Here is a 9,586-nt window from a genome sequence, read left to right on the forward strand (position 1 = left end):
CGACCCCAAGTGGGGTCCTGATCCACAGGTTGAGAACCACTGCTCTAGGAGAAGAACCGACCTTTTTTCAAAGCCTTCAAAGCTTTACCTCCTAGTATAATTAATGCAAGGTGTACTTGCTAGGATGAAGTTGGGTCTAAAGCGGGGGTCTTCCAACTTGGCTCTTTTATGACTTGTGGACTTCAGCTCCCAGAATTCCTCAGCTAGCGTGCCTGGCTGAGGAATTCTGGGAGTTGAAGTCCACAAGTCATAAAAGGGCCAAGTTTGAAGACCCTGGTCTAAAAAGAGTCATCCTAAATCTGCACTACTCTTTGTCAGTCGGCAGAGATTCACATCCCCAGGAAATGAGGCCAAAGGGGAATTGTGGGAGTTGACGGTCCAACACATTTGGTGGACCCAATATCAGAGAAGGCTGCCCTACAGTTGAAATAGTTGACTGAGTAACAGCAAGTATAGGTCTCTTCTCAAGAGTTATCTCAATGGGGCTGAGGGCCATCCATTTCTCTGAGGCCAATGGGACATGTTCAGGGGAGATTCTACATCCCGATGAAGGTGGGCAAACTGCAGTTCTCCAGATGTTAGTGAACAGCAATTGCAAATTCCTTTGGCCATCATAATGGCTGAGGCAGCTGGTAATGGTAATTCAGCAAGAACTAGAAAGCCATTATGTTCCCCACCTCCACCCTCAAGCTATTTTGAAACTGTGAGAACATCCTCAACATTCTTTTACTCCTCCTGAAAGACCTAAACTACACCTCCTCTAGTTCAGATCAACTGCTTCATCTTCTTTCTTTGAAGTGGCTTTACTGATTTCCACCATGAGAAGAATGTCCTTCAGAAGAAAATAGCATTCATGGGTAATGTTGGGATGGACCATGTTTGTAGACCATTTCAAGGGACTTGACTGATTTCCATGATGAGCAGAATGTCCTTCAGAAGAAAGCAGCATTCAAGGATCATGTTGAGATAGACCAAGTTTGTAGGCATGTGTCAACTGCTGGCTTTGGCTTTAAGCATTGCTCCTGCTGACTATCCAAATTTAGATTGCAAAATTACTGTAAAATCCTGATCTGTGTAAATAACTCAAGAGCCAGTTTCAAGAAGAAAGAAGAGGTGGGTAGAGAGAGATAGGATAAGACAGCACATGAGCAGAAGTGCAGACAAACAAAAACACATTGAGTCACCTCTTTTAACAGCTGCAAACAGGGCATTCAGTCTCGTGAACCAACATGAACAGGGTGAGTGGCAATGCAATAGTAATAACAGTGGTAATAAGCCCTATTATTACTACACTGAACGTTTTTAATGACCTTTCTCCAGGGGTAAGGGAGTGAGGTGTTTACACCTGGGCAGGAAAAACCAAAGATGCAAGTACAGATCAGGTGAAACCTGGCTCAAAAACAGTAACTGTGAGAGGGACCTTGGAATCCTAGTGGACAATCCCTTAAATATGAGCCAGTCCTGTGCTCCGGCAGCCAAAAGAGCTAATACAATCCTGGGTTCTTTAAACAGAGGCATAGAATCAAAATCAGCATGAAGTATTAGTACTGCTTTATAAAGCCTTAGTAAGGCCACACCTGGAGTACTGCATCCAGTTTTGCTCACATTAAAAAAAAAAAGATGTTGAGACTTTGGAAAAAGTGCAAAGAAGAGCACTTTTTAGAGACTAAAACATATGAAGAAAGGTTGCAGGAATTGGGTATGTCTAGTCTAGTGAAAAGGAGGACCAGGGGGGACATGATAGCAGTGTTGCAATATTTGAGGGGCTGCCCCAAAGAAGAGGGGGTCAATTTGTTTTCCAAAATGTAGAGAAAGCAAGACAAGAAACAAGGCGAGAAGCAACCTGGAATTAAGGAGAAACTTCCTAACAGTGAGGACAATTAACCAGTGGAATAGCTTGCCTCCAGATGTTGTGGGTGCTTCATCACTGGAGATTTTTAAGCAGAGACTGGACAGCCACTTGTCCAGAATGTTATAGGGTCTCCTGTCTGAGCAGAGGGTTGGACTAGAAGACCTCCAAGGTCCCTTCCAACTGTGTTATGCTGTTATGACTTTATGGGCATCAAACCAACACAAAAGATTGTTGTATGGAGGGAGAAGGGGGGGTAAACATTCCCAGGTTGGGTTATACTTGTCAGTGGAAAGCTGAGATGCAAGTAAAGTAGCACCCTATCGCCATATTTTTCCCAGCTGAAATTCATCCTTGTCATTCCATGCCTTAAGGGTGAGTCTGTATGAGCATTGAACTGGTAAACAAGCAGATGGATTCATACTTTATCATTCTAGCAATAGATCTTGAGAAGTCCTGCTTTGTTGTTTTAAAACAGAGGCTTCTCATTCATCCTCTCACGCTCCTTTTTTTAATCTCAAGCAAGCTGTCATGAAGAAGAGGGAGATAGATAGATAGGTAGGTAGATAGAGAGGGAGGGAGAGAGAGAGAGAGACAGACAGACAGACAGACAGAGGGAAGAAAGGAGAGAAAGTACTTTGTCTATCTTCTATGTACTTTCCCTCTCTATCTCCTTGCATTCTATTCTATTCTATTCCATTTTCTATTCCATTCTATTCCCATATTCCTATTCTATTCTATTCTATTCCCTATTCTATTCCATATTCTATTCTGTTCCATATTCTATTCCATTCCATTCCCATATTCCTATTCTATTCTATTCCATTCTACTCTCTACTCTACTCTACATTGGCCATACAGCATAAGGCTGGATGGAATTGGGAATTCCACTTGTTTTAGGCCACGAATTTATAAACTTCTGCTGGCAAGCCGTTCCACTGGTTAATTGTGCTGACTGTTAGGAAGTTTCTCCTTAGTTCCAGGTTGCTTCTCGCCTTGATTTCCATCCATTGTTGCTTGCTTGTCTTGCCCTCCGGTGCTTTGGGAAAACAAGTTGGCCTCCCCCTCTTCTTTGTGGCAGCCCCTCAAATACTGGAATAGTGCTATCATGTCCCCCCCCCAGTCCTTTTCTCTTCCCCAATCCTGCAACAGCTCTTCAAATGTTTTTCTGTCTTAATTATCTTCTCTCCATTTCTCTCTTCCCTCCTTCTTTTCATGCTTCCTTCCCCCCCCCCTCCACGTCCCGCCAGCTCCTTACCCTTCTTTAAATATGCAGACCAGGCTTCTCTGTTAAGTCTAATACACACACACACACACACACCCCAGCCGGCCGGGCTAAGGCCAGCTAGGGAGGAGTTGTAAGCGCTGGCCAATATTTAACTTATATGGCTGAGCCGGCGGCTTTCTCCCCCGCGCCCTCTTTTCCTTCGCGCTCGCTTGTTTGCTCGCGAATTAATCATCCAGCGCGCAGTTGGCGCCAGGGCAGATTTATCCTAAGCAGGAGGGGGGGGGGACGTGAAAAGGACCTGGGGAGGAGGGGGCGCCAAGCCGCTTTCGCACCTTCCAGCTTTTGATCCGCGATTAGCGCAGCCTCCCCTTCAGAAGGCCGGTCTCCAGGGGGCTTAGCTGGCGGAGACATTCCGCCAGGCGGAAGTTTGCGCACCGCGAGCCAAGCTAGCTGCTCCGAGGCCTAATCCGGGAACCAGCCCGGGCCGTGGAGAGCGGGAGGAGGGGAGCCGGCTGGGGGGCTGGAGTAACCCCCCACCCCCCGCGTCTCCGTTGGGAAGAGTCAAGGACCCTTCTTCAAGCGAGTGCTCTCCAGCAGCGCCTGGCTCCGGCCATCCCCATAGCCACCCTCGCTCACCTCGATCTCTCTCCCCCCCCCCAGCCTTTGGTGGGCTGTAAATCCCACCCCAAAAATCCCAAGTCGTCTTGCCGGCTCCGTTTTGGGTGGGAGTGGGCGCGAGCCTTCTCTCTCCGCCCTTCCATCAAACAAAGTCGCACGGCCCAGCCGTGCAGGGAGTCTTGCCTTACCCACTCACCCCCCACGCGCGTTTTGAGTGATTTCCTTTGGACTTTCTCCAGGCTTCCCCGGGCTCCCTTTAGATCCGCCCAGGGTGAGACTTCCACCAGGCCCTTTGAAAACAAGACCTTCTTCAAAGGTGACTTTCCCCGAACCGCCGTCCTCCTCACCCTTTCTTCTCGCCTGAATTCCCTCCAGCTTTTCAGAAAGAGTGGCGGTTGGGAAAACGACGCCCGGCGCGTCCGCGGTCCCCTTGCACCGTTGGAGCCTCCTGGGGTCCCCTTAATCTAGATCAGTAACCCAGGAAGGATGCTTGGCTTCTGCTGAGGAAGCGAGCTGGGTGGGAGCTGCGGGGGACAGGGACGGGGAGAGGGGAGGTGGAATCCACCCGCGTGGCGGTTGGAAACCCAGGGAAGGTTTATTGATCGCTCGCAAAAGGGGTTCGCCGATTTGTTGGGCTGAGGGAGGAGGGAAAACTAAGCGAACTTTGGGGTATGGGTGTCGGAGCTAAGGCCCGGAAAGGAAGGAAGGGAGGGAGGGAGGGAGGGAGGGAGGAAGGAAATGAGAAAGTGGAAAAAGAGAAGGAAGAAAAAGGGGAAAGAACACGAGAAAGAGAAAAAAGGAGAGACAGAAGAAAAGATAAGAGAATGGGGGAAGGGAAGGAGAAAAAAGAAAGAGGAATATGAGAAGGGAAAAGGGAAAGAAGGAAGGGCATGAAAAAAGGGAAAAAATAGGAAGAAAGAGAGGGAGAGAGGAAAGGCATGAAAAAGGGGGGGGAGAGGAGGCAGGAAGGCCTCTTAGATGCCTGCAGTTGATTCAAAGGTCCGTCCTCAGGAGCTGAACGGCCTTTCTGCTTTCAACACACAGCTCTCAAAATCTATACGCGAGTCACCCATCTCCCCTTCCACACAACACCACAGCCCTCTCGCTTGAAAAAAACGGAATCCACCCAAAGTCCACCAGGGTAGCACCTGCTTAGTTCTTAACCAGGCCATTTCTCCGGGGAAGGAGTTCCCAAAACATCCTCCCCCCCCCAAAAAAAAAAATCCCTAAACAAATCCTTTTCCACCGCAGCCTGGAAAATCTCCTGAACTTCGCAATCCTTAGAAACTCAGCTCCCTTCCGGGTCAACTTTACAAAAGCTTTTAGGGTTGGGAAAGATTTTTTTTTTTTCCCCAGGGCCCGACATAAATTAGCCATCGACCCTCAGCCCCGGTTTCAAGGGTGTAAAATCAACCGGTTGAATTAGAACCCCAATACTCGTATCAGAGATTTGAGGAATACCCTACTACACGCTTCCTTCCCTTCGTGGCCCAGTGACTTCGAGGGAGACAAAGATCCAGATTGACACCGGGGTGGGATTCAGCGGAAAAAAGGACTGTATGGGGGAGAGAGGGAGAAAGAGAGAGAGAGAGAGACTGGGGTTCAAAATATATTCTCGGCATCCCGGGTTTTGTAGTTTTCTGGATGTGGACACCGGATTTGTAACGCCTATGGTAACATCTAGTCTAGCCTTAATATTGTGTGTATGTGTGAGAGAGAGAGAGAGGGAGGGAGAGGGAGAGGGAGAGAGAGAGAGAGAGAGAGAGAGAGAGAGAGAGAGAGAGAGAGATGCTGGGGTTCAAATTATATTTTCGGTGTAGTTTTCTGGATAGTTGGGACACCGACTCTGTAACGCTTTGGTAAGATCTAGTCTGGCCTTAATTGTGTATGAGTGTGTGTGTGTGAGTGAATGAGTGAGAGAGAGAGACGGCCGGGGGGGGGAGTTTCAAAATGTATTCTGGGTACCCGAATCTTGTAGTTTTCTGGATTGTTGGGTCTGTAACGCCAAGTCTTTGCTAACCTCTAGTCTAGCCTTAGTATTGTGTGTGTGTGTTTGTCTGCCCCCTCGGCTTCTTTCAAGGCGACCGGGAGGGAAGAGGGGTTTTTTGGTGGGGGGGGGATGCAAATGATCCTCGAGGCTGTTTCCCTGCACGGCTTTCAGCCCCCTGGCGCCGAAGAGCTTTTAGCCCTCGCTTCGAAAAATGCAACGTTGGGAAGGCTAATCGCGTTAGATGTTCCGCTTCTATCTTGACCACATTTGCGCCGCCGCCGCCAAAGCCGGCCTCTCGCTTCTCCCTCTAACTATACAAACGGGCCGAGTGTCTCCAAACACACAATCCCTTTTATCTCTTTCAAGAGTGGCGCAGGGCGGGGGTGGGAAGGAGACAGGGAGAGGGAGAGAGAGATAACGCCGCCCGGCTCGCCAGCCTTTCGTTTGCCCTTAAGTCAAGCCTCGTCGCCAATTCTCAAGAATAATGTACGGCTTGGTTGGCCTTGTAAATGGGGCCGATGGGAGCGCATCCCCGCGTGAAAAGCTTCCTACCGCAGTCGCCCTCTTCCTTACAACCCACAACCTCACAACGGCACTTCTCCGGACGCGTTTGCGTCTCGGAGCGTCTGGTTTCCCCGCGGGCGCTATTTGGAGAACTTCCCAAAAGGCAGCGAGGTCAATCTGGCCCTTTCTTGCGCCTAGCAAGAAATTAGAAGATCTGCGCCTATTTTAGGAGGCCGGCCTCTAATTGTGAAAGGGGTTCTGCCATCCCTTTCTCCGATCTCTGTCTACACACACACACACGCACGCGCACACACACACACACACACACACACACACACACACACACACACACACACACCGTCTCCCCTCACCTCCAAACGCACCAACCGTCTTTTCCGTACCTCTGTAAAAGATCAAACCAGGGCTGGGTTCAAGGCAGCATCTTGATGTGGCTGAATTAACGCTTTTGCCTGTGTGTGTTGTGGGCAACTGTCTGTGGAACCTTCCCACTAACCCAGTGGGCACGATTCCCAGGCTTCAGATGTAGACCAACATTTCTCCCCCCCCCTCCACCCCTAACCAAGATTACGAAACAAACTTGGCCTGCCCTTTGAAGCCGGCAAGCCTTTTAGGGGTCTGGTTAGGCGCGGAGAGCGAAGAGTCTGTGTGTGTGTGTCTCTCTCTCTCATTTAAACCTATGTCTCCATACATTTGTGTTTCCTTGTTTGCTTCTCTGAGTAGTGTGTCTTTGTGTGCGGGCGTAGCTCCCTTATTCTAAAGAAGTGCACCGCCATCATCCCCCGCCCCCTCCAAAAAAGGTGCCGCTGGAGCGCAGGATCCCAACGTGTCCAGCTGACGCGAGGCGCAGCCCCCCAGAAAAGGTTTGCGCGGCGCATCTTCTTTGCTGGCGGGGTCCCGCAGACAACGCGACAAAGGAGGCGAGGCCCGTTCACGGTTTCCCGCATCAGCTTCGGTTCTCCCAGAGACCTTCCCACCCGCGGGAAACCAGGGCACTCCGGAGAACAGAAGCTACGTCTTCGTGCTTTCCGTGGATTCCTCGGCCCCTCTCCCCACACACCCAGATCCCCAAAAGCTAGGGTCAGCCATGCAGCCCCGCGCCCACAACAGAGGGGATTTGGAAGAGAGCTGTAACCCGCTCTGCGCCGGCACGCTGCATACCAAGCAAAAGGGGGGGGGGCGGAGAGACAGAAAGCCACAGGCGCGCGCGCACGCGCGCAAACCCGCCTCCCGCTTGCTTCCTTCCTTCCCCAGACAGGCCGTCCTTCTTCCTCCTCCTCCTTCTCCTCCGTAAATGACTACAAGCCAGCGGCCCTTCAGAGAGGGCAATTCACACTCGGATCTCCAAAATCCTCCCTAACCAGCGGTGGAAAAGCAGGGAGGGCGGCCGGGGTTGGGAGACTGGCGTTTCAAGAGCGTTAAAACGCGGGCAGAGCAAAGGAAGGAGGCGCCAGGCCTGGAGGCGGGGGAGAGGGAGAAGCGAACTTGGTAGAGAAAAGCAAAAATCATTCAGACGCGTTTCACCAGGCAGGGATCCCGCGTTGTAAGGGGTCCAACGGCGGGGGAGGACCGGGGGGGGGGCTAGGTAGGCGCTAGGAGGGCTGAAACCAGACTGGCGTGAGCGCAAGGGAAGTGGGGGTCGGGGAGAGGTGAGCCGAAAACCAGGCAGAAGCCCGACTGATTCCCCCCCCCCCTTCCTAAAAACGCGCCAGGACCCTTTGGGCTTGTCGGAAGAGCTCGCCAACTGCGGAACCCCGAATCCGTGGCTATTACGGAACCTCTTAACGCGCGCAGGCAACAAACGCGGTGCGCTAATTGTAAACATTGCATTGGTTTTAACGCGTTTAAGCACCCACGCCACCCCCCCCCTCCCACGCGCAATTTCTCTTCTCCACTCTTCTCTCCAGAACGCCCCCCGGGCCATCTGTACTACAACTCCCATCCTCCCCCTTCTCCAGAACGCCTACTTCTCCTCTCCCCGGAACAACAACCCGTCCTAATTCCTGCTGCTTCGGATCACAACGCCCATCACCCCTGAAGGGCTGCGCCGGGCTGGCTGGAAGGGATGGGTGTCGTAGTCCGGGAGGGCAGGGCGCCAGGAAGGCGGAAGGCCCCTCATTGGCTTCCAAGAGCGAATGCAACTCGCAGGAATATGGAAGCCCTTATCCCATCCCTACCCCCCCAAAAAATACTCACAAGGAAGGGTTCAAGAGAGGAACGCGCGCGGGGTGCAGGCGTTCCTGCGGCGGCGTTCTCACTGAATCGGGGGGGGGGGAAGAGAGCGGCGCGTGTGTTTGTGCAACTGGGGGTGGGGTGGGGGAAAGAGAGACGGAACAGGGCTGCTTGAAACCCAACACAGACGCTCCGACGATAGACCGCCCTCGTCGGAGGCGAGAGCGACGTAGGCACAGACGCGCGTGGAAGCCGAGCCGAAGGGAAGCGCTGCCCACGGGGTAATTCTGGGCAGGCACGCGCGTGTGCTGGGGAAGCCAGGAGCAGCTGGCCCCGCCCCCGCGCGCCCTTTCACCTTTTACAAACCTCGCCGAAACACACGTGCCTTCACTCTCCCCTCCTCCTCCTCCTCCCACCAGCCAAAGAAAGAGGCGCGGAGAAGGCTCGCCTGGGGAGTCCCGAGCTGAAATCTGGGCCAGGGGAAGGGCGAAGAAAGAGAAAGGGAGGGGCGTCGCTTCAACCCCCCCCCCCTTCCTCCTCCTCCTCCCTCCCCCTCCCCCTTCGTTTCCTGGCTCCTTGGAGCTGGCTGAGTTGCTAGCCATGCCGTCTCTGCAAAGCCCCCTAGAGGCGTCCCTCCCTCCCTTCCTGGTTCCGCCACCCAAAAAACACACTCTTGCCTGTCTGCCTCCTCCTTTCCCCCCCCCCCCTCCGGTCCTGGTGACAGATCCGCCCGGCCCCGACCAGCGGGGATGCTTTGGCACTGCAGCTTCGCCGTTTCCGACACCTTTCTTTTTATAACTCGGGCCCCGTCCCCCTCCACACGACCCGTCGGAACCACGCCTCTGGAGCCAGACAATTGGTCCGAAAGCGTCAAAGGGCCAATCAAGGCGCCCGCCGAAGCTCGGCAGCCCCGCGAAGGCCACCATACAACCCCGGCGCAGCCAAGCGGCCGGCCTTAGAGGGAGAGAGAGGCTCACACCCGCGCGCACGCTCAGCCACACACCGGCGCACACTCACTCACTCACTCACTCACCCACTCACACATACACGCAAGCCCTCACTCACCACCGGCAGAGCGCGCGCGCACGCACTCTCCCTCCCTCCCTCCCACCCCGCATCCATCTAGACTCGCGAGCGCGCGCGCGCGCGCACACACACACATCCCTTCCTCGCCTCCCTCCCGGCGCGGGACTTGGGGAGGCCAACG

General features: G+C 53.1%; 1 long non-coding RNA gene across 1 annotated transcript in view; it reads right to left on the bottom strand.

The window, feature by feature from the left end:
* Positions 1 to 9,586, bottom strand: part of LOC120303187 — a 41,362-nt gene that overhangs the window by 31,209 nt on the left and 567 nt on the right. The window lies entirely within an intron of this gene.

This window comes from Crotalus tigris, unplaced genomic scaffold, assembly GCF_016545835.1.
Source record: "Crotalus tigris isolate CLP2741 ecotype Arizona unplaced genomic scaffold, ASM1654583v1 scf7180000024461.5605484, whole genome shotgun sequence".
Taxonomy (NCBI): Eukaryota; Metazoa; Chordata; class Lepidosauria; order Squamata; family Viperidae; genus Crotalus; species Crotalus tigris.